The following is a 24,041-nucleotide window of genomic DNA, read 5'->3' as shown; positions in this document are numbered from 1 at the left end:
TCTCCTTGTGCCCTCCGTCTTTCCCAACATCAGGGTCTTTTCCAGGGAGTCTTCTCTTCTCATGAGGTGGCCAAAGTATTGGAGCCTCAGCTTCAGGATCTGTCCTTCCAGCGAGCACTCAGGGCTGATTTCCTTCAGAATGGAGAGGTTTGATCTTCTTGCAGTCCATGGGACTCTCAAGAGTCTCCTCCAGCACCAGAATTCAAAAGCATCCATTCTTCGGCGATCAGCCTTCTTTATGGTCCAGCTCTCACTTCCATACATCACTACTGGGAAAACCATAGCTTTTACTATACGGACCTTTGTTGGCAAGGTGATGTCTCTACTTGTCAAAAATTAGGGGGTGTCTTATACATGGATAGTGTCAAGGATGGACTGGAAAGTGGTTGTTGCCGCAAAAATAGGGGGCGTCTCATAGACGGAAAAATAAGGTGATCCAGAATGTGGCACCTAGACTGGTGACTTGGAGTGGCCACAAAGACCATATAACACCGCTCCTGAAAGACCTACATAGGCTCCCAGTATGTTTCCAAGCACAATTCAAAGTGTTGGTGCTGACCTTTAAAGCCCTAAACGGCCTCGGCCCAGTATACCTGAAGGAGCGTCTCCACCCCCCATCGTTCTGCCTGGACACTGAGATCCAGCTCTGAGGGCCTTCTGGCGGTTCCCTCCCTGTGAGAAGTGAGGTTACAGGGAACCAGGCAGAGGGCCTTCTCGGTGGTGGCGCCCGCCCTGTGGAATGCCCTCCTGTCAGATGTCAAGGAAATAAACAACTCTCCAACTTTTAGAAGACATCTGAAGGCAGCCCTGTTCAGGGAAGTGTTTAATGCCTGATGTTTTATTCTGCTTTTAATTTTGTTGGGAGCCACCCAGAGTGGCTAGGAAGGCCCGGCCAGATGGGTGGGGTATAAATATTATAGTATTATTATTATTATTATTATTATTATTATTATTATTAGAGTCCGGATAGCTACAGGTTTTGCATCCCTGCTGCCCCCCCCCCTTCAGAGAGCACTTCAGAGCCTCTCTTCCACCTGTGGCACATTTTCTGCAAAGCAATTCTGCCAGATATAATGCATACTTGTACAGTCATACCTTGGGTTACAGCCACTTCAGGTCGATTTTTTTTGGGTTACGGACCGGTGAAACCCAGAAGTACCGGAACAGGTTGCTTCCAGGTTTCAGCAGTTGCGCATGCACAGAAGCACTAAATTGCACTTTGCGCATGCGCAGAAGCGCGAATCGCAACCCACAAATGTGCGGGTTGTGAACGCTGCAGGTTGCGAATGTGCATCCCGCACAGATCACGTTCGCAACCCAAGCGTCCGCCGTATACTGTTTCCTCTTTTCTGTGCATTTGCACATGCACGTCAACCTAGCGCAGTTGTGTGTGCGCACATTACGAGGCTTTCTAAAGTCGAAGAAGTGCGGATCTCAAAGGAGGCCTGTGTTTCTGTCCACATGGCGTCTCTGAAAGTGCGTATTAGGGACGTTTGCCTGCAGATGAAAACCAAATCCAACGTCACCCTCATCCAAGCCGCTAAGCTATTGGGTTTAGTAAAGAACCAGAAATAACACTGTCTCACCCGAAATCTGCACTAGATTTGCGAAAACAAAGGAGACAAGCTCTCTAAGGGTACATGCATACCAGCTGTTGTTCTTGGACTACTCCCTGGACACATGGAGTCTGTCCCCAGCCTCTGGAGAAGAGGTAGGGTCAGGGTTTTCGCAAAAACACCAAACTACCTTCATTGCAACACTGCTCAGCTGCAGTTGGTTTCCTCTGCGAAACTGTTGCTCTGTATATAAACACACACACACACACTTCATGTCCTTTGTCCTACGGTTCCCCTTTAACCTCATCAACCTCACCACGTACTCTATTGGCTACGTGATGCCCCAGAGTCATGTTTCAGTTCTTCCATGACCTACTTCAGCCATAACCCCATCTGCATCAGCTCCATTGAGCAAAGGCCTGCCTCTTTATAGACTTCTGCTGTCATGTAAATTGGGAGTTCGGGGACGGGTTTAAGACGAAGCAACTTATTACAAGACCGCAAACGGAGGCAGGGTGCTTTTTTAAAAGGTCCTGAAGATGGTCTTTAAAAGCATGTGTGGAGCATGAGGCTAGCAATTGCCACAAGGGCTGGGCTCTGCTTGCACTATCGGAATCCCTTTAAATTCCAGTTGCTTGGGAATCCCACTAGTAGGTGAAACACTCAGGTCTTCCTTGTGGGTTTCCCGTAATAGGTTGGTCACCGTGAGAACCAATTGCTGGACTAGATGGGCACCATTTGGACCTGATCCACCAGGGCTCTTTTTCTGCACTTACGCATGCTGAAGTATCTGAAAGCAGAGCTGTAGGATTGGCAAAATATAAGGTGGGGGACACTTGGATTGCCAGGAGTACACGTGAAAAGGATCTAGTGGTCTTGGTGGACCATACGCTCAACATGAGTCAACAGCGTGATCCAGCAGCAAAAGAAACTACATGCTCTTCTAGGCTGCGTCAACAGAAGTCTAGTGTCCAGATCAAGGGAAGGAATAGTCCCGCTCTATACTGCCTTGGTTAGACCATGCGGGTGGCGCTGTGGGTTAAACAGAGCTTAGGACTTGCCAATCAGAAGATCGCGGTTCGAATCCCCGTGATGGGGTGAGCTCCTGTTGCTTGGTCCCTGCTCCTGCCAACCTAGCAGTTCGAAAGCACGTCAAAGTGCAAGTAGATAAATAGGTACCACTCCGGCGGGAAGGTAAACGGCATTTCTGTGTGCTGCTCTGGTTCGCCAGAAGCAGTTTAGTTATGCTGGCCACATGACCCGGAAGCTGTCTGCGGACAAACGCCAGCTCCCTCGGCCTATAGAGCGAGATGAGCGTGCAACCCCCGAGTCGGTCATGACTGGACCTAATGGTCAGGGGTCCCTTTACTCCCTGGACCTAATGGTCAGGGGTCCCTTTACAGGTCCCTTTATACTGCCTTGGTTAGACCACACATGGAGTCCTGTGTCCAGTTCTGGGCGCCACAATTTAAGAAGGAGATTGGCAAGATGGAAGCTGTGCAGGGGAAGGTGACCAGGATCGTCATGGGTCTGGGAAACCAAGCCTTATGAGGAAGAGTTGGGTATGTTCAGCCTGGAAAAGAAGAGACTGAGAGGAGATATCTTCAAATATCTCAAGGGCTGTCACAAGGAAGATGGAGCGAGCTTGTTTTATCCTGCTCTGGTGGGTAGGACTCGAACCAATGGCTTCAAGTTACAAAAAAGGAGATTCCGACTAAAAATTAGGAAGACCTTTCTGACAGGAAGAGCTGTTACAGGGAACCAGGCAGAGGGCCTTCTCGGTAGTGGTGCCCACCCTGTGGAACGCCCTCCCATCAGATGTCAAAGAAATTAACAACTATCTGACGTTTAGAAGACACCTGAAGGCAGCCCTGTTTAGGGAAGTTTTTAATGACTGATATTTTAATGTATTTTTAATCTTTTGTTGAAAGCCGCCTAGAGTGACTGGGGAAACCCAGCCAAATGGGCAGGGTATAAACAATAAATGATTCTTATTCTTATTCTTATTCAGCAGTGGAACAGACTCCTTTCATTGAATGTTTTTAAGCAGAGGTTGGCTGGCCATCTGTCATGGATGCTTTACCTGAGATTCCTGCATTGTAGGGTGTGGACTAGATGATCCTCGGGATCCCAGCTCTATAATTCTATGTAACATGTGCCTCTGCCAATCAAGTGTAAACAATGGTGAGTTAGATGGGCCAATGATATTACTCAGTACAAGGTAGTTTCCTGTATTCCTGTATTGGCCTTGGCACAGCAGCTTTCTCTAGCAATAAATAATAGTAATAGTAAATCTAATTAGCAATTGGATTTCGATCCATAAAGTCTCTGGGCTTGCTTTCCTAGCTAAAAGGGAGGCAGCCTCAGATTGCACTGTGGATAGCTGGCAAACAATCCCTTCATTTGCAATCCATTCAGGAGTGCCGTGATTTGTAAAGTACCGTATTTTTCGCTCTATAGGACACACTTTTTCCCCTCCAAAAATTAAGGGAGAATGTGTGTGCATCCTATGGAGTGAATGCAGGCTCCCTGGCTTCAGCGATAGCAACGCGAAGCCAGGAGAGTCTGGTCTTTGAGGCTGGCGGTGGGGGAAAGCAGCATTTCGCTCTTGGGGGCTTTTCCCCGAGGAGGGAGAAGGGACTGACTGACCGAGTCCGTCCCTTCTCCCTCCTGTGGGCTTTTGCGGGAGATGAGGGAATTCCTCCACCTCCCGCAATAGCAGGGAGAAGGTCTGGGAGAAGTGCACAGGCTGCGTGCAACCTGTCCGCTGCTCCCAGAGCTGGGGGGGGGGGGGAATCATATTTTTTCCTTGATTTCCCCCTCTGAAAACTAGGTGCGCCCTATAGAGTGAAAAATACAGTAATTGAGCAGGCCTTTCATCTATGTAAAAAGCTGCTTTACCTATCCAATTGCAAGCTCGTCTTTAACCCACAAAGGTGCTCTAAATTTGATTTAACATTTGTATTCTGTTTTTCCAGTGACAGGTGCCCAGCTGAAAGCGGCTCACAACAATCACAACAGCATTAAAAACAGCAACCAACAATGTCACAATCACTATACTATCAAACACAACAGAAAATAAATAAAGCAAATAATAACAAATTCATCAAAGTGATCAATGCAAGTCAAGCAAAGTCATAGGAATTCAAAATATCAAAAAAACAACAAAACCAGAAATCAAAATGATTTATACAATTCAACAAAGTCATAGCAACTCAAACTCAAATTGCTCAGATGCCCTCCTCACGTTGCGTCATGCATATTCCAATGAAGGTCTACTTTGAAGTAAGTCCCGCAGTGCTCAGTGGGGCTCATTCCCACACACCCTGCCTTCAGCTCCTTGGAGGAATGGAGGGATAGCAATTCAAAATAAATAATAATAATAATAATAATAATAATAATAATGATAATAATAATAATAATACATTTTATTTATAATCCGCCTGCCCTGGCCCAGAGGCTCAGGGCAGCTAACGCCAATAAAATAAAATCACAGTAAAAACATAATAGAGGAAAAAGAGAGGGGGGGGGGAACAATTTAAAAAACAGGTTAATATGCAATTTAAAATGCAGCCTCATTTTAAAATAGCTGATAAATCAAGACCATGAGGGAAACATAAGGGTCAGACCGAGTCCAAACCAAAGGCCAGGTGGAACAGCTCTTTGTGATAATATTTTTTATTCACTTTCCAATAAAAAATTATACAATAAACAGATCTTAATTACATCCAATTTCTCCTTGTTGACTTCCCTCAACCCGCCTGGTAAACCTTCATATCCTTTATCTTAATTTTATCTTAATTTATCTTAATTTTAACATTTCTAATCTTCTTTTCACAGAGCTTCGTTGAAATTTATCTGATTATCACTTATTTTTTGGATATACTCTGTAAATTTCTTCCAATCTGCTGTAAATCTCTGATCTCGTCGATTCCGGATCCGTCCTATTAGTCTATCCGGTTCGGCATAGTCCATCATTTTCATTCTCCATTCTTCTTTCGTAGGTAGCTCTTCTTGTTTCCATTTCTGGGCCATCAATATTCTTGCTGCTGTTACTGCATATAAAATTAACTTCTTTTCTTTCTTGTTTATCTCATTTTCTTTTCTTTCTTGTTTATCTCATTTCCTCAGGTGGAACAGCTCTGTCTTGCAGGCCCTGTGGAATGATGTCAAGTCCCGCAGGGCCCTGGTCTCTTGTGACAGAGCATTCCACCACATTGGGGCCAGTGCTGAAAAGGCCCTGTCCTAGTTGAAACCTTATATGGACTGCTTTGCAAGGCTAGTCTTCACTCCCATGGTTGCCAGCTTTCCTGCTGTGTCTGGACCAGCAAGCAGCCCCTAAACACCAAGAATCTGAACAAGCTGGAGAAAAGCTGGCTAAGCAACGACCAGAGCCTGGCAAATGGTAGCCCTTCATCGCAGAAGCTTCTGGGTCTCAGCTCAATACCCCCACATGGTGAGCCACTGAACTGCAGGTGGGCAGATTCTCCACGAAGGACCTGACACTTTCCACCCAGTATGAGAGGACTTCCTGTTCCACTAGGGTCCAGCTTGAGCAACAAGTTCTTCCTGAGCTCTGGCTCTCTGGTTATTCTTTGGTGGTGGTTTCTGGCCTGCTCCTTGACCCTGCCTGTGGTTCCAACTTGTCTTTGGTCCCGACCCCTAGCTTGCCCCACAACCTCTGGCTCTTGGCTGGCCGCAGGCAGCTGCCCATGACCTTCCTCAGCTCAGCTCGAGCTTCTGAGCCAAGCGCCGTCGATGCATTTCCAAACTCACTTCAGGGAGCTGAAAACATTTTTGTTTTCTATAAAGTAGACGTTCTCCAGATGCTGAATTCTGGAGGAGACACCAAATTCTGAACATGTGCTGCTGCAAGCACATGGGAGCAGGCTATGAATAGCAGGGATGGGGGAACCTTGCAATACCAGAATCCGGTAGGGCCATCCAAGAAAGCTGAATGTTGGAAGATTCAGGCACCAGCTAGGATGGCTTGGAAAATGGATTAGACAAAACTATGGTGGACAACTGGGACATGGGTGGAGCTGTGGGTTAAACCACAAAGCCTAGGACTTGCCAATCAGAAGGTCGGCGGTTCGAATCCCTGCGATGGGGTGAACCCCCGTTGCTCGGTGCCAGCTTCTGCCAACGTAGCAGTTCGAAAGCACACCAGTCCAAGTAGATAAATAGATACAGCTCCGGCAGGAAGGTAAATGGTGTTTCCATGTGCTGCTCTGGTTCGCCAGAAGCGGCTCAGTCATGCTGCCCACATGACCTCGAAGCTGTCTGTGGACAAACGCTGGCTCCCTCGGCTTATAGAGCAAGATGAGCACCACAACCCCAGAGTCATCCGTGACTGGACCTAAAGGTCAGGGGTTATTGTTGTTTAGTCGTTTAGTCGTGTCTGACTCTTTGTGACCCCATGGACCAGAACACGCCAGGCCTTCCTGTCTTCCACTGCCTCCCATAGTTTGGTCAAACTCATGCTGGTAGCTTCGAGAACACTGTCCAGCCATCTCGTCCTCTGTCGTCCCCTTCTCCTTGTGCCCTCCATCTTTCTCAACATCAGGGTCTTTTCCAGGGAGTTTTCTCTTCTCATGAGGTGGCCAAAGTATTGGAGCCTCAGCTTCAGGATCTTTCCTTCCAGTGAGCACTCAGGGCTGATTTCCTTAAGAACGGATACGTTTGATCTTCTTGCAGTCCATGGGACTCTCAAGAGTCTCCTCCAGCACCATAATTCAAAAGCATCCATTCTTCGGCGATCAGCCTTCTTTATGGTCCAGCTCTCACTTCCATACATCACTACTGGGAAACCATAGCTTTTAGTATATGGGCCTTTGTTGGCAAGGTGATAGGCAAGGCTCTCAATGGCTGTTAGCCACTATGGCTATTATACCTCCAGTGTCAAAGGTGGCATGCCTCTGAACACCAGTTGCTGGGAATCACAAACTGGGAGAGCGCTGTGGTGTCCAGGGCCTGCTTGCAGGCTTCGCAGATACATCTGGTTGGCTCCTGTGAGAAAATATTCTGGACTAGGTGGGCTTTTGGTCTGATACCATCAGCCACACTGTTCTTACATTCTTTTGAAACGACTTGGTTCCCTAGGAAGCAAAAATAAAATCTCCATGGAATGGGTGTAGGTAATGAAGGGGAGAAATAAAGAGATGGACTGCCCCATAAAAATTACTCGGCAGTCCTGGTTATGACTACATAAAATCTGGATCTCAAACAGTTCGTGTTCTGCCACAATATTTATGGAAGTGTAGACACGTACCAGACAAACAGGAGTCACAGAACCTCCAGTTTGATGCTCTGCATTCATTTTTTTTCCGTTCCTGGATTCCAAGTGTTTGTATACTGTTATAACAAAACGTCTATTGTCAGGGCGCAAACAGATTTCAGTTGATGTTCTCGCTTTTTCCGCCGGTGGCGAAGAAAGAGACAGAGACGGAAAGTTCCAAAATCTAAACTAAACTCACAAGAAAGTCCACTTGGCAGCGTTAAGCTAGAAGGTGGAAATACCATAATTCTGCACAATCACATCCCAAATTTTGGAATATTGCTCACGGCACGGGGTCCACCAAGCAGTTCCAAATCCTAAGCAGTCTTGGATCAGGCCAGCTGCCCCCCACCCAACCCCTGCCCTCATGTGTGGAGATGCTGACCTCCTGTTGGGTTGTTGAAATTCTGGTGTGCCTTCAGCATGTGGCAAGGGGTGGAAATAGGAATGCTCAAAGTGTTTGGGCCACCGGAAGCAAAAGGATGAGGTTGTGGCTCAGCTGAGATGCAAACGGAAGGAGCGTGGCCGTGGCAGTAGCGGCTCATCCACCAAAACATTGCCACAAAGGACAGGTGGAAAAGAAAGTACTTCTTCACACAGAGTGTAGTGTGGACTATGGAACTCACTTCCACAAGAGGCAGCAATAGCCATCAACTTGGATGGTTTAGACAAATTAATGGAGAAGAGGGCTATCGAAAGCTACTAGCCATGATGGCCATGTTCTGCCTCCACAGTCGGGGACATAAATGCTTACAAAATCCAGTTGTTGGAAACCACAGGATGCGGATCGCTCTTTTCTCATATCTCATAAAATCGTAGAGTTGGGAGGGACCCATGGACAATCTAGTCCAACCCCCTGCAATTCAGGAATATACAGATGTCTCTTACCAGGGATCGAACCTGCAACCCTGGCGTTGCCAGCACCACACTCTAACCAACTGAGCTGTGACAGAATCCTCCTTCCTGGTTTCCCACAGGCATCTTGCCACTGTGAGAACAGGATACTGGACTAGATGAGCCATTGGAGCGTCTCCACCCCCATCGTTCTGCCTGGACACTGAGGTCCGGTGCCGAGGGCCTTCTGGCAGTTCCCTCCCTGCAAAAAGAGAAGTTACAGGGAACCAGGCAGAGGGCCTTCTCGGTAGTGGCGCCCGCCCTGTGGAACGCCCTCCCACCAGATGTCAAAGAGAAAAACAACTACCAGACTTTTAGAAGACATCTGAAGGCAGCCCTGTTTAGGGAAGTTTTTAATGTTTAATAGGTTATTGTATTTTAATATTCTGTTGGAAGCCGCTCAGAGTGGCTGGAGAAACCCAGCCAGAAGGGCGGGGTATAAATAATAAATTATTATTATTATTATCCAGCAGGCCCTTATTGTGTTCTTGCGTTCACACATGTTACAAAGCTCCTACCAAAAATAATGCACGCGAATGTCCACACCGGTGGGGACTGTGGATATAGAATGGGTTATTTTTAACAGATTTTTCCATGAAAAGGGGAACTCTGAATTAAAGCGGTGTTGTATTTTTTAAAAAAGAATCAGCTCCCAGTTTGATAACATCATGTGGGCAATGCAAAGAACTTGTGTACATAAACAGCACCGATTCCGCAATAAACTTCTACGTCTGGGAGTAACTGTAGTTGGACTAGCTTTTTTAAAAGGGAAGGGAGGGGCTTCTGCATAGCTCCAGGTTGTCCCCCAAATTTCCCATAAAGGCAGTTTTAAAACAAATGACGAACTTGAGATTATTTGGTGCCTCCTCCTCAGGCAATTCATTCAGGAAGTTTTAAGAAAAGCTGAAGGGGTTTAGACAAGGCTGGAGACACTGGTAATTTTCAATCTCAAGACTCGTTTGAGATGCAAGCGACCCGCTAGAGGTTGCCGTGCAAGGGGGAGTGAAAGAGAATGATGAAAGGAGAATTTGGGGGCAAAGTGGACCTCAGGGGCATCCCAAGACTGTTTGGGATTCAATCACATAAAAGCAAACTTGGTTTGCACAAGTAACGTTCATCTGCAGCTCTTGCACAAAAAACCTGCTTCCCTAAAAGTTCTGCCTTTTTTTTTTTTTGCAATGAGGAAAGTGACAGGAAAACATGCTAGAAAGTTGGGAATAATACCTGCATGGTGCAGCAGTATCTAACCTCCCTGAGAACGAGCCAGGATAAATGTTCAGTAAGAAGGTTGCCCAGAAGCGGCCCAGAATCGTAGCTTTCCTGCGCTAAACAGACAAAGCAAGACCCTCCCATATCACAGCTGGCAAAGGAATTGCTCTCTGCACGTGGGGAGGTGGCAGCAAACACAGCAGGGTGCCCTGTTCCCTCACCCCCCCAGGGATCATTCCCACACTGTGACCTGACAGCCGTCCCAGAGAGCCGTCCAGCAGGCAAACAAATTGAGACAGGCTTTGATTGATCCTTTGATTGAGGGAGGAACAAAGCGCACTCTGATTCTGCTCACAGCAAGCAAACAGCCTACCCAGGAGCCGAGTCTCCCGGTTTGTCCAGGAAAAATTGATGCAGGCAGAGGGTCGGGGGACAACAGGGACTTTTAGACAGCTTAAATGCTGTGGGATACCCAGCTTCATACAGTATAACCAACATAAAAAGGTAAAGGGACCCCTGACCATTAGGTCCAGTCGTGACCGACTCTGGGGTTGCGGCGCTCATCTCACTTTATTGGCCAAGGGAGCCGGCATACAGCTTCCGGGTCATGTGGCCAGCATGACTAAACCGCTTCTGGCGAACCAGAGCAGCGCACGGAAACGCCGTTTACCTTCCCAACGGAGTGGTACCTATTTATCTACTTGCACTTTGACGTGCTTTTGAACTGCTAGGTTGGCAGGAGCTGGGACCGAGCAACGGGAGCTCACCCCGTGTGGGGATTTGAACTGCCAACCTTCCGATCGGCAAGTCCTAGGCTCCTACAGTGCCACCCGCGTCCATAACCAACATACCTAAGTCTATTTAATGCGTGAAGGGGTTAAGACTTTCGTGTCCAGAAAGTGGTGTTGGGGGGTGAGTGTTCAGACCCCTGGGCTCTCACTTGTGGGGTGCCTCAGGGCTCCGTCCTCTCCCCCATGCTTTTTGACATCTATATGAAGCTGCTAGGAGGGATCATCAGGGGGTTTGGGCTGGGTGTACATCAGAATGCGGATGATACCCAGCTCTACCTCTCTTTTAGATCAGAACCAGTGAAGGCAGTGAAGGTCCTGTGTGAGTGTCTGGAGGCGGTTGGAGGATGGATGGTGGCTAACAGATTGAGGTTGAATCCTGACAAGACAGAAGTACTGTTTTGGGGGGACAGGGGGCGGGCGGGTGTGGAGGACTCCCTGGTCCTGAATGGGGTAATTGTGCCCCTGAAGGACCAGGTGCACAGCCTGGGAGACATTTTGGACTCGCAGCTCTCCATGGAGGTGGAGGTCAATTCTATGTCCAGGGCAGCTGTCTACCAGCTCCATCTGGTACGCAGGATGAGACCCTACCTGCCCACAGACTGTCTCGCCAGAGTGGTGCATGCTCTGGTTATGTCCCGCTTGGACTACTGCAATGCGCTCTACGTGGGGCTACCTTTGAAGGTGACCCAGAAACTACAACTAATTCAGAATGCAGCAGCTAGACTGGTGACTGGGAGTGGCCACCAGGACCACATAACACCGGTCCTGAGAGATCTGCATTGGCTTCCAGTACGTTTCCGAGCACAATTCAAAGTGTTGGTGCTGACCTTTAAAGCCCTAAATGGCCTTGGTCCAGTATACCTGAAGGAGCGTCTCCACCCCCATCGTTCAGCCTGGACACTGAGATCCAGCACCGAGGGCCTTCTGGCGGTTCCCTCCCTGCGAGAAGTGAGGTTGCAGGGAACCAGACAGAGGGCCTTCTCGGTAGTGGCGCCCGCCCTGTGGAACGCCCTCCCATCAGATGTCAAGGAAATAAGCGGCTATCTTATTTTTAAAAGACATCTGAAGGCAGCCCTGTTTAGGGAAGTTTTTAATATTTAATGCTGTATTATTTTTAACACTCGATTGGGAGCTGCCCAGAGTGGCTGGGGAAACTCAGCTAGATGGGCTGGGTATAAATTATTATTATTATTACTATTATTATTATTATTATTAATAATAATAATAATAATAATAATAATAATAATAATAATAAATAAGACCATAGATTCAGCTGCCCTGACAGGCTTAGCTCACCTTGGGAGGAGCTATGTGTGCATGTGCACATTGCATGGCCCCGGCCCCCTCAATAGCGGAGGCAAGCCGTTGTGCTTGGCAGGGGGTTGGACTAGATGGCCTTTAGGGTCCCTTCCAACTCTACAATTCTATGACTTGAGACACAATATGTTCTACCTCCACAGTTGGAGGCAGCAATGCTTGCTTCTGAATACCAGTTTCTGGAAACAGCAATAGGAGCAGAAGCTCTTGTGTTCGAATCTTGCTTGTGGGCATCTTGCTGGCCCCTGTGAGAACAGGATGCTAGACTAGATGGGGCAGTGGCAGGATCCTGCAGGCCCCCTTTCTCTGGGGGCTGCCAAGTCCTACCACCCCAATCCTGACCTGGCGAAAATCAGTGATTTTCACAAAGATGCCAGACCCAAGCAAAGAGCTAAATGCCAAGTGAAGCCAGATGCAAAATTAAGCAGATGGGACCCTCACCTGCGTGTGAACTGAGGCAGCCATAGCTGCAGCTGCCTCCCTCCATCCCCGGCGCTCTGACACGGCGGAGACCGTCTGCAATCAATTCTGCGCACACTTAGAGAACCTTCAAGTGCTTCAAGAGGGCGAGAGAAGTACGATGTTTAGAAAAGGCACCCAGAAATGGAAGGGGCATGTGGGCTTTGCTCCTGCTCTCATAATACCACAGCTTGCGGCCATTCGATGACGCTTAATGCTGGGATATTTGAGGCACAGGAAAGAAAGGGAATATTTTTAAACTACAGTCGTACCTTGGTTTTTGAACAGCTTAGTTCTCAAATGTTTTGACTCTTGAACGCTGCAAACCTGGAAGTGACTGTTCCAGTTTGCAAACTATTTTTGGAAGCCGAATGTCCAATGGTGAAATATATTTGTAGTCGAGAGTGGATTTCATGCTCTTTATTCAGCTCATAGTGGCGAGGAGGAATGAAAGTTCCCCCAAAATATCTGCTTTATATACATTATTTACACAATGGGCCCCACGTGATTGGCTAATTCCAGGATTCTCCTGTAGGCCAATCAGGTTGTGGATTCACTTCCACCTGGAGCTGGATTGGGTGGCTCCTGAGGACCAATCATACTGCTGCATTGTTCTAGGACCAATCAGACTGCTGCATTCTGAATCCTATTGTTCTAGGACCAATCAGACTGCTGCATTTTTGGATCCTATTCAACTCAGTACATAACAATGGGGCTTCCGCAGCTTCTGATTGGCTGCAGGAGCTTCCTACAGCCAATCAGAAGCCGCGCTTTGGTTTCCGAATGTTTTGGAAGTCGTACCGACTTCCGGAACGGATTCTGTTTGACTTCCAAGGTGCGACTATAGGTAATTCACTTCCACAAGAATCAGTGGTCCCAGCCCAACTTGGATGGATGAGACAGATTCTTAGGCTGTTCTCCTTCTGGGAATCCCATAGGGATCTGGTTGGCCAATGGGAGACCAGGGTGCATTTGGCCTGATCCACAAGGTCCCTTCTTATGTCCTTAAACCCAGGGGTGGGAAGAGGGAAGTTCGAGATCTTCTGCTAGATCTCTGGATGGTTTGCAGAAGATTGGCAAGGGCTTCTGACTTCCGTTGGTTTAACAATAGCAATATCAAAACTATTTTACCCTCCTAAATTAAGCTGATGAAATGAAGATAACCAGGAGCAGGGATAGTCATGAAGTTGGTTAAAAGCAAGCTCAGAACTGAACAGTTGGCTCCACCCTGCACAGGGAAGATCTCGCAAATGGCCTGTGATACTGATCTCTCCATAATATTTTAACCTCAAACTATCTTTTTTACACCTAGGTAAGACGGTGTAGGATTGGCCTCATGCCCTCAGAGAGTAGGAGAAGCGAGAGGGAGGGATGAGGGGTGATTCAAGTCCTCTCTCCACAGAGGATGAACTCATATGAAGTTTTCTGAACCAGAACAAAACAGCTGCAAAGTGAAGAACTTTGAACAGCTATGGACTGGGATCCAATGTACAGCCAATGAACAAAGAATGAACAGGTATAGTGTCACATTGCATCCCTAACTAGGTGTTGACTTTTGTATGAATGAACCCCAAACTCAGATCAGGTACTGGAAGCAAATTCCTAAGCTTAGAGAACAGGAATTCTTTAAACAGCTTGGATGCGCTCCTAGTTTAGCCTCTCCCAACTGGGTGCTCTCCAGATGTTTTGGACTTCAGCTCCCATTACCCAGCAGAAACATCTGGAGTGCACACTTTGGAGAATGCTGACATAGTTCCCTTGCTTGCACCTCAATCCTAAACACCCATTTATTTGGCAAACTCCCTTTAAATTTGGTAGAACATTTCTCTCTATATAAGAAAAACGTAAGAATGTCGTCACACGGCACTCCATTGGAGGATCTGTTGTCTCACATCACAATCCTGGATTTGCAGGAAGCCACAGCACAGCTCCCATTGAAGGATTTGTCCTGCCTTATTACAATCCTTGATTCGCAAAAAGTCCGGTTGGAATAGGGGAGAAAATGTGAAGGCAAGTTGTTGCACAACAGCAGTGCCCATGGCATGGCAGCAGGATGACAGAAACACTGAGGGGGAGACAGTGGTTTAAAACAATGGCAAAAGTTTGAGTAAAGCAGGAATGGAGGAAACTGAGTGGAAAATTGTGGTTTCAAACAATGGCAGAAGTTTGAGTAAAGCACTACAGAATACTTTACTCAAATATTCTGTAGTGCTTTACTCAAACCTCTGCCATTGTTTGTACTATGGAATACCCCTTCATGGATCACAGCCTTGCCATGGAGAAGGGGCTTGAATAACTCAAAGAAGCTATGAGTTATGCCATGCAGGGCCACCCAAGATGGACAGATCATAGTGGAGAGTTTTGACCAAATGTGATCCACCTGGAGCAGGAACTGGCAAGCCACTCCAGTATTCCCATCAAGAAAACTCCATGGACAAAGACAACAGGCATATAAAAGTTATGACGCTGGAAGATGAGCCCCTCAGGTCGGAAGGCGTCCAACATGCTACTGAGGAAGAGCGGAGGACAAGTACAAGTAGATTCAGAGCTGATGAAGCGGCTGGGCCAAAGCCGAAAGGACGCTCAGTTGTGGATATGCCTGGAAGCGAAAGGAAAGTCCAATGCTGTAAAGAAAAATATTGCATAGGAACCTGGCATGTAAGAACCATGAACTTTGGTAAGTTGGATATGGTCAAAAATGAGATGGCAAGATGGTGCTGGAAGAGACTCTTGAGAGTCCCATGGACTGCAAGAAGATCAAACCTCTCCATTCTGAAGGAAATCAGCCCTGAGTGCTCACTGGAAGGACAGATCCTGAAGCTGAGGCTCCAATACTTTGGCCACCTCACGAGAAGAGAAGACTCCCTGGAAAAGACCCTGATGTTGGGAAAGATGGAGGGCACAAGGAGAAGGGGACGACAGAGGACGAGATGGTGGGACAGTGTTCTCGAAGCTACCAGCATGAGTTTGACCAAACTGCGGGAGGCAGTGGAAGACAGGAGTGCCTGGCGTGCTCTGGTCCAGGGGGTCACGAAGAGTCAGACATGACTAAACGACTAAACAACAACTATGGAATATTTGAGGGCTCTGCATACTTTATCTCTCTCACATAAGGCAGCTGAAGAATAGAAGAGGGAAACATCTGAATACAGTGAGAAAGGGTGAAACTGAAAGGAGAAAAGTGGTTGTTTCAACAATGGCATAAGTTTGAGTGAGGATAGAGAGACACTAAGAGGAAAATGGTGGCTTTAAGCAACAGCAGAGGTCTGAGTAAAGCAGGGGTGGGATAGAGTTATTTCATTTTATTTATATATATATTGAATTTATATAAAACGCATGCACATACATCAATCCCTGATTAGAGCCATAGGAAGCTTAGGCAGCACACAATCAGCATCACCACCAAAAACATTTCATAGAATCATAGAATCATAGAGTTGGAAGAGACCACAAGGGCCATCGAATCCAACCCCCTGCCAAGCAGGAAACACCATCAGAGCACTCCTGACATATGGTTGTCAAGCCTCTGCTTAAAGACCTCCAAAGAAGGAGACTCCACCACACTCCTTGGCAGCAAATTCCACTGTCGAACAGCTCTTACTGTCAGGATGTTCTTCCTAATGTTTAGGTGGAATCTTCTTTCTTGTAGTTTGGATCCATTGCTCCGTGTCCGCTTCTCTGGAGCAGCAGAAAACAACCTTTCTCCCTCCTCTATGTGACATCCTTTTATATATTTGAACATGGCTATCATATCACCCCTTAACCTCCTCTTCTCCAGGCTAAACATGCCCAGCTCCCTTAGCCGTTCCTCATAAGGCATCGTTTCCAGGCCTTTGACCATTTTGGTTGCCCTCCTCTGGACACGTTCCAGTTTGTCAGTGTCCTTCTTGAACTGTGGTGCCCAGAACTGGACACTGTACTCCAGGTGAGGTCTGACCGGAGCAGAATACAGTGGCACTATTACTTCCCTTGATCTAGATGCTATACTCCTATTGATGCAGCCCAGAATTGCATTGACTTACTTATGACCCTGGAGGTCAACTTTGGGAGAAATTTCCTATCCCACCACTAAAGGGTGTCAGCACCACAACGAAACACCTCAAAGTCATTTGTGGAGATACAACTGGACTGTTTTAAAAGCTCTCCTGTGAATGTGACAGAGAAATACAATTACCAGTCTTCTAGTAGAGAAGGGGCCACCTCATCTCTAGGTATGGCTGAGAGAGTGTCAGGAGTGCGTGCAGGAGCCAGGCCCTGTGACCAGTAGGGCTTCGCAGGACTGGGGCCTTCCTAAGTTTGTTTTGAAGAGGCAAGGCGCGGCCGCACAGGTGAGGCAGCTTGGTAACTCACAGCACCTGGTGGCAAAAGCTGGGAAGGGATATAAGGTCAGCATTTCCCTTCTGCTCTTTGCCACAGCAACATGTTTCCTGCCTTGCTGGGTTTGGCTTCTTGCTTCCTGATCCTCGGACCCTTGACTTTGTGACTCCTTGCTTCTGGACCCTTGGACCCTTGACTTTGTGACTCCTTGCTTCTCAACCCTCAGACCCTTGACTTCATGACTCCCTGCTTCTCAGCGCCGTAGCGTGGGTTGTCAGCACCCGGGGCAACGCAAGTAATTTGCACCCCCTAACCCGGGGCAAGGACGCAGGTGGCGCTGTGGGTTAAAGCCTCAGCGCCTAGGACTTGCCGATCGAAAGGTCGGCAGTTCGAATCCCTGCGGCGGGGTGCGCTCCCGCTGCTCGGTCCCAGCGCCTGCCAACCTAGCAGTTCGAAAGCACCTCCGGGTGCAAGTAGATAAATAGGGACCGCTTACCAGCGGGAAGGTAAACAGCGTTTCCGTGTGCAGCTCTGGCTCGCCAGATGCAGCGATGTCACGCTGGCCACGTGACCCGGAAGTGTCTCCGGACAGCGCTGGCCCCTGGCCTCTTAAGTGAGATGGGCGCACAACCCCAGAGTCTGTCAAGACTGGCTCGTACGGGCAGGGGTACCTTTACCTTTACCTTTAACCCGGGGCAAGGCAAGTAATTTGCACCCTCTAACCCCTAACCTGCCGTCGCTGCCAGCTTCTTCTTGCTGCTGCCTGGGCTGGGGTATTTACGGTAAGGTAGCCACGGCGGTGGCGGCGGGTCCGTGTCAGGTGATCTGAGGTGAGTTCCCGCTGGCGCTGCCGCCCAAACGACGCTGCTTGCCCGGAGGAGGGCAGAGAGGCGAGGAAAATGCAACATGGCCCAGCAGCTGCGGCTGCGGGGCTGTGAGGAGGGGCTGCCTGGTGCGCGGGGACCGCGGCGAGCGCTGAGAGCCGCTGCCTGCCGGACGCCTTCAGCCCGGATGCGCGCACAGCTCGTCGGTTCTGCGAGACATGGGGCTCTGCTACAGCCTGCGCCCGAGGCTCTTCGGCGACTCCGGAGGCGGCGAGCACCCCCCCAGATGTTGTGTCCGGTGCGGCCTGCACCCCCCACACTATGCCACTGCTGCTTCTTGACCCCTTGGCTTCTGGACTCTCGTTCCTGCTCCCACTCCTCCATCATGCCCCTGGTCCCGACGTCCTCAGCCCGGATTTTGATCGCCCTTATACCGGATCGTGACAGAGAGACTCGCTGTCTGAAACCCTGGAGAGCCATTGGAAGTCAGCACAAACCATACTGAGCTAGATGAACCAAATGCCTGACTCTACACAAGGCAGATTCCATTGTCCAAACATGGCTGGTTACTAACCTGGAGCATGCTGGGAAGTTTCAGCAACTGCTCAATCTGGGTGCAGGAGAATGCTGGCTTTCAGTTTCTGAAAAAGGAAAAAACACAGCGTCAGATCATGTTTAACTTAGGGTTATTTTTGTTTCTTTTGCCTTGCAGGCACCATTGTTCTCCGGCATAGTTCAATACCCTTTTAAAGCCATCATGGTCATCACCGCATCTTATGGGAGTTTAACTATGCGCTGTGTGAAGGACAACTTTCATTCGTCTGCCTTGAACCATTCAACATTCAAAGCACCATGGCTTTTACTCCATGAGAAGTTGTTAGGAGACCCTAACCCAGAATGGCTTAACAACCGATCACTCTTCCAAGAAAACTCTGGGAACTGTACTTCTGTGAGGGGAATGGGGGTCTCCTAGCAAACCTCAGCACCTTTAACAAACTTCAAGTCCCGGGATTCTTTGAGGAAGCCGTAACTCTTTAAAGTGGTTTGATACTGCTTTAAATAGTACGGATGCAGACAGAGTCTGGTCTAAGTCCTGATTGCAAGGGCAGAAAGGTTGCTTGAGAGATTCTTTCTCCTACATACACAGAGCATGTTCTGAGGGGTTTGTTTCCTCTGAAGGCCATACCCCAATCCCTGTACTCACGGGCCTTGCTAAAAATAATTTTTGAAACACTCCTCCGTTTTAACCCTGCCCTTACATAATTTTCGCAGCGTCTAATATCTACTGCTGGAGGCGACGAGTGAACCACTTTAAAACAATTTGCTGAACATTTTCCTGGCAGTGATTTTGGGAGGGCGAGCGGCCCAATAAATAACACAGGCACTGGGTCAATAATGCAGGGAGGGAGCCAAATCTGTGTTGGGTTTGCCACTGTAGCAGAATGAACACAGGGAACGCGGAGAATCAATGCCTCCCCAAACCTCTTACACTGAGGAAGCAACTCACGAGCAGGACTAGCTGCGCATTTCTCCATTGTATAAAGAAAGCCAGAATAAATTTATTAATTGCAGGGAGGGAGAGTGCTTAATTTGGACGCCCGGGCAAACTATATTGTTTTTTCAGGATTCCCCCCCCACACACACACACACAAACAATTAATTTTATGAATTAATAAATACTAAAAGCCTTGTTCACATTATTCTGAACACAGGTACAAGTTCTCTCTACACATGTGCAACTATATATTGTTGAGTTGTGGGTGAACATATCAGATGACACAGTGATACTTCAAACAGCTCTTGTTTGTTTGTTTGTTTGTTTGTTCACAGACCAGAACAGAACTGAACTGAAGGGTTCAGCCAACCTGCCTATATAGAGCTCAACTACAACGCAACAGTAACAACTTTCTGTAACTATCCAATCACTGAACGTCACTTTCAATTCCTTATTTGCATATGTGGACCTGAGTGAAAACTATCTACAGTATCCCCCTGCTGGCCCAGGGTGAGAACTTCAGGACTTAACATATATGTTGAAGAGGTTGCACTTGAAGATTTGTACATTTCAAATATTGTGTACACAGACTGTACACTCGTTGAATGTTACGTGTGAATAACTGCCTCTCCCCATATGAACCAACCCAGACCCCGAGATCAACATTGCAGGCCCTGCTTCATGTGCCTCCTCAAGAGGTCTGGAGGGCAGCAATACAAGAAGGGGCCTTTTCTGCATTGGCTCCTTGTATGTGTAATCCTCTCCCCAGAGAGGCCTGCCTGGTGCCTTCATTCCACATCTTTAGGAGTCAGGAAAAGGCATGCCTCTTCTCCCAGGCTTTTGGCAGACTGAACAACCTATTGTCTTTTAAAATGTGGGACGGTGGAAATTATTGATTTGTTTATTATGTACTCTTGTGTTTTTATAGTGAAAACTGCACTGTGATCCTCGTATGAAAGGCGGTATATAAATTTCACAAAGAAATAACTAGAATATTTTATTATTACAGCCCAACTGTTTGTACATTCATTGAATGTAATGTGTGACACCACTCTTAAATTTGTTTCCTTAGGGCTGGGCGGTGGGCAACAGTCTGCAGTGAGCCAGAAGTCCTGGAAAGAAGCCAATAGTCAAGGCTGAAGAACAACAAAGGGGACAAGAGCACACCACCACTCAAGAAGGTCGTGTTGCTCAGGCAAGGCTCAGCTGGCCACAAGAAGCTCCCTTATACTCCTTCCTGTTGAGGCAGATCCAATGGCCAGCCCCAAGTGGGCGGAGTCAGTCCAGGACCTGAAGGTCCTTCACTAAGAAGGCTGCCACCTGCAGTTCAATGGTTCACCACATGGTGGCGCTGCAGAAGATGGTGGACTCTCATTTGGAAGACCATCTATCAGGGATTCTTTAGCTGTATTGCGGGGGGTTGGACTAGATGACCCTGGGGCTCCCTTCCAACTCTCCAATTCGGTGATCCCTGTGTAGGGTTGTTTACAAAGGGCTTTAGAAGAACAGCTTTCCACACTTTGAAGTTTGAAGCAGAAATGTGGGTAGGGCCGCCATATGTCTGGATTTTACTGGGATTTCAAAGGCGGAATTGATGTCCGGTGGGGATTTCCGAAATGCAGCGCTTTGTCCTGGATCTTAGGCAAGTCAATAGAAAAAAAATTGTAGGTTTTTTTGGTGTCTTTGTTTTAAAAAAGCTCAATAACTTTGGGGGTTGCCTAAAAAAAAAACCCTCAACATTTTTTGGGGTCTTCCTAAAACAAGCTCAACAATTTTGGAGGTGTTTTTCCACTTTTTGATATTTTGGGGGTGTTTTTCCACTTTTTGGGGGTGTTTTTCCACAATTTTGGGAGTGTTTTTCCACTTTTTGGTTACCTTAAAGGGGGGGAATTAAGGCACAGTCCCCTCCTCACATCAGGAGGGAGGGAGGCATACTTTGCTGGATCTAAGAAGGAAGAAGAAGTGAAGAAAAGTTTGGATTTGATATCCTGCTTTATCACTACCCTACGGAGTCCCAAAGCAGCTAACAATCTCCTTTCCCTTCCTCCCTTACAACAAACACTCTGTGAGGTGAGTGGGGCTGAGAGACTTCAGAGAAGTGTGACTAGCCCAAGGTCACCCAGCAGCTGCATGTGGAGGAGCAGGGAAGCGAACCTGGTTCACCAGATTACGAGTCCACCGCTCTTAACCACTACACCACACTGGCTTGAAGCTCCCAATGCTTCCTTAGAAATCCGGCCCTTTCCTGCCCCACACCTGAGCATGGCACAGGTGGGTATAGCTTCCTAAAAATGGCCTGGCAAGCAAAATGAAGACACCTGGGCAGACCGTGTTGGGTACAGGCTCAGTAGCAAACACAGTGCTCAGGAGTCACGATGCAGGAGTTCAGGAGCAGACCAAGATGCTCAGGACTGGATGGAAGCGACAACAATGTCCCAACAAAAACAACCCCTCCATGTGGCCAGCAGCTGCGCAACTCACCTGACCTCACCTGAATCACTGCAGCACACTGAGATAGGGAGAGAAAGTGGCACAGCAGCAGGGAGGTGCAAACACTCCGGCAGAAGAGCTGAATTTCGCCCGCCCTTGCATTTGCACCATGCCGGCCTTGCTGGCACTGTGCCCCTCCTCCACTTTCTCCTGATGTTGAAGCAACTCAACCGAATGGAGATTCAGTGAGCAGCACAGCCCTGAGACGCCGCTCTGTGTGTCCATGTGGCAACAACTTTGCGTGCTCACCGACGCAAATCCAGCCATTTCCTCTGTGCAAAAGGAAAAGAGTTTATCTTTCGCCTGAGGCACCCACTGTCCCAGGAATAAAATAAAATGCAGCCCTGGTTGAGGACGCCTCAGAGATAAGGTGCCAACGTTTCTGGGGATGTATCTCAGGAAAAGGGATGCGGGTGGCGCTGTGGGTTAAACCACAGAGCCTAGGACTTGCCGATCAGAAGGTTGGCGGTTCGAATCCCCGCGACGGGGTGAGCTCCCGTTGCTCGGTCCCAGCTCCTGCCAACCTAGCAGTACGAAAGCACGTCAAAGTGCAAATAGATAAATAGGTACCGCTCCGACGGGAAGGTAAACGGCGTTTCCATGCACTGCTCTGGTTCGCCAGAAGCGGCTTAGTCATGCTGGCCATATGACCCGGTAGCTGCACACCGGCTCCCTCAGCCAATAAAGCGAGATGAGCGCCGCAACCCCAGAGTCGGCCACGACTGGACCTAATGGTCAGGGGTCCCTTTACCCTTTACCTATCTCAGGAAATGCGACAGGTACCGCTGTCTCCTTCCTCATATCGTGTGCTCATCTTGTTGAAGTAAAAACATTGCCTGAATTAATGTAAGGTATTCTTTTCACTTTTATTCCCCTCCCTCTTATGCAATCTAATTTTTCTCCACTCTCCTCTGCATCAGTATGTTTGGTGTTGTACGTATTTTGTCTTTATTAAAACAACAACACCAACAAAGTTTATTCCCCCACCCCCAGAGAGTGCTTTCTGATTACACTCCAGAGGCCACCAACCCATAAATTCACCCCTGGCTTCTCAACAGCACACAGGCAGACCTTGGCAGTGGTAGTTTTCTCTGTAGATTGAGATTTTCAATACAGAGCAAAGGTTTATCATTGTTTTAAGAGCTCCAGAACAGGGCAATTTCCAGTTCTTCCACCAAAAATCCCTCAAACATTGCTTTGTGGGATGTCTGCCTTCCTCCAAGTTCTTACTGAGTCCATCAGCAACTCCTGTCTACACAGCAAACGAAGCAGTGAGCTCCAACCAATGGCCAGAGAAGTTTTCTCCCTGCCATGAAATCTATGCGCAAAACATGCAGCATGGCTCTCTGTCGCCCCCTGTTGGTTTCTTGTGGCAGCTCCCAGACAGAGGCATTTATCCCCATTCACACTCTCTCTCTGCAAATATTCCTCTCTAGCCGTTGCTGATTTCACAGCCCAAGAAAACTCATGTTTTGCATAAAAAGTAGGCGGTGCTCATGTTAGAAATACGTAGTTTTTTTCCTTCCTTTTGCTTTCTAGAGAAAGCAAGCAGGCTCTCTGCTGCAACCATCAGCGTTCTTCTTCTGTGTCCCCCATAACGGAGAACAAATGTCCTGCCTAATTAAGGGTGTTGAAGAAGTGCAGGATAAATAAACCATCCTCTCTGTACCATCGCACAGCACAGTGTTGAACTATGGAAGTCGCTCCCACAAGATGCAGGGCTGATGGCTGCCAACGTGGGAGACAGCTTCAAAGGAGGGGAGGGCAAGGCAGATCAATGGAGGGAAAAGCTGTGTTTCACTCAGGCCCTCAATGGAGGGAAAAGCTGTGTTTCACTCAGGCTCTGCTTGTAAACTGCCTATTGGGATATCTATTCTCCTGTGAGAACAGGAGGCTGGACTGCATGGACCACTGGCCTGATCCAGCAGGCTGCTCTTATCACAGAAGGATCATAGAATCATCAAGTCAGAAGGGGTCACGAGGGTCATCCAGCTCAACCCCCTGCAATGAAGGAATCTTTTGCCCCATGTGGGGCTCAAACCCATGACTCTCAGATTAAGATCCTCATGCTCTACTGACTGAGCTATCATGTTCTTATCAAAAGTCGTGCTGCAGAGAACAAGGAAAAGTCAGAGTCCCCCCCCCAAAAAAATAACTATTCCATCTTTCCCTTGCAGAATATTAGCATTTCTATTTATATGAGGTGAGCTACGTGCTGGTGGGGATGCGGGTGGCACTGTGGGTTAAACCACAGAGCCTAGAACTTGCTGATCAGAAGGTCAGCGGTTCGAATCTCCGCGACGGGGTGAGCTCCTGTTGCTCAGTCCCTGCTCCTGCCAACCTAGCAGTTCGAAAGCACGTCAAAGTGCAAGTAGATAAATAGGTACCACTCCGGCGGGAAGGTAAACAGCG

At 48.1% G+C, this 24,041-nt stretch overlaps 1 protein-coding gene across 1 annotated transcript in view; it reads right to left on the bottom strand.

Moving 5' to 3' along the window:
• Positions 1 to 24,041, bottom strand: part of GJC2 (gap junction protein gamma 2) — a 91,930-nt gene that overhangs the window by 65,394 nt on the left and 2,495 nt on the right. The window contains exon 2 of the mRNA XM_083704281.1: positions 18,219 to 18,285. The gene's annotated coding sequence lies outside the window, so the exon portion shown is untranslated. The remainder of the gene's footprint in view (positions 1 to 18,218; positions 18,286 to 24,041) is intronic.

Source organism: Podarcis gaigeae (assembly GCF_964106915.1).
Source record: "Podarcis gaigeae genome assembly, chromosome: 12".
Taxonomy (NCBI): Eukaryota; Metazoa; Chordata; class Lepidosauria; order Squamata; family Lacertidae; genus Podarcis; species Podarcis gaigeae.
The sequence above is the reverse complement of the archived record's forward strand: the minus strand, read 5'-3'. Positions and strand labels throughout refer to the sequence as shown.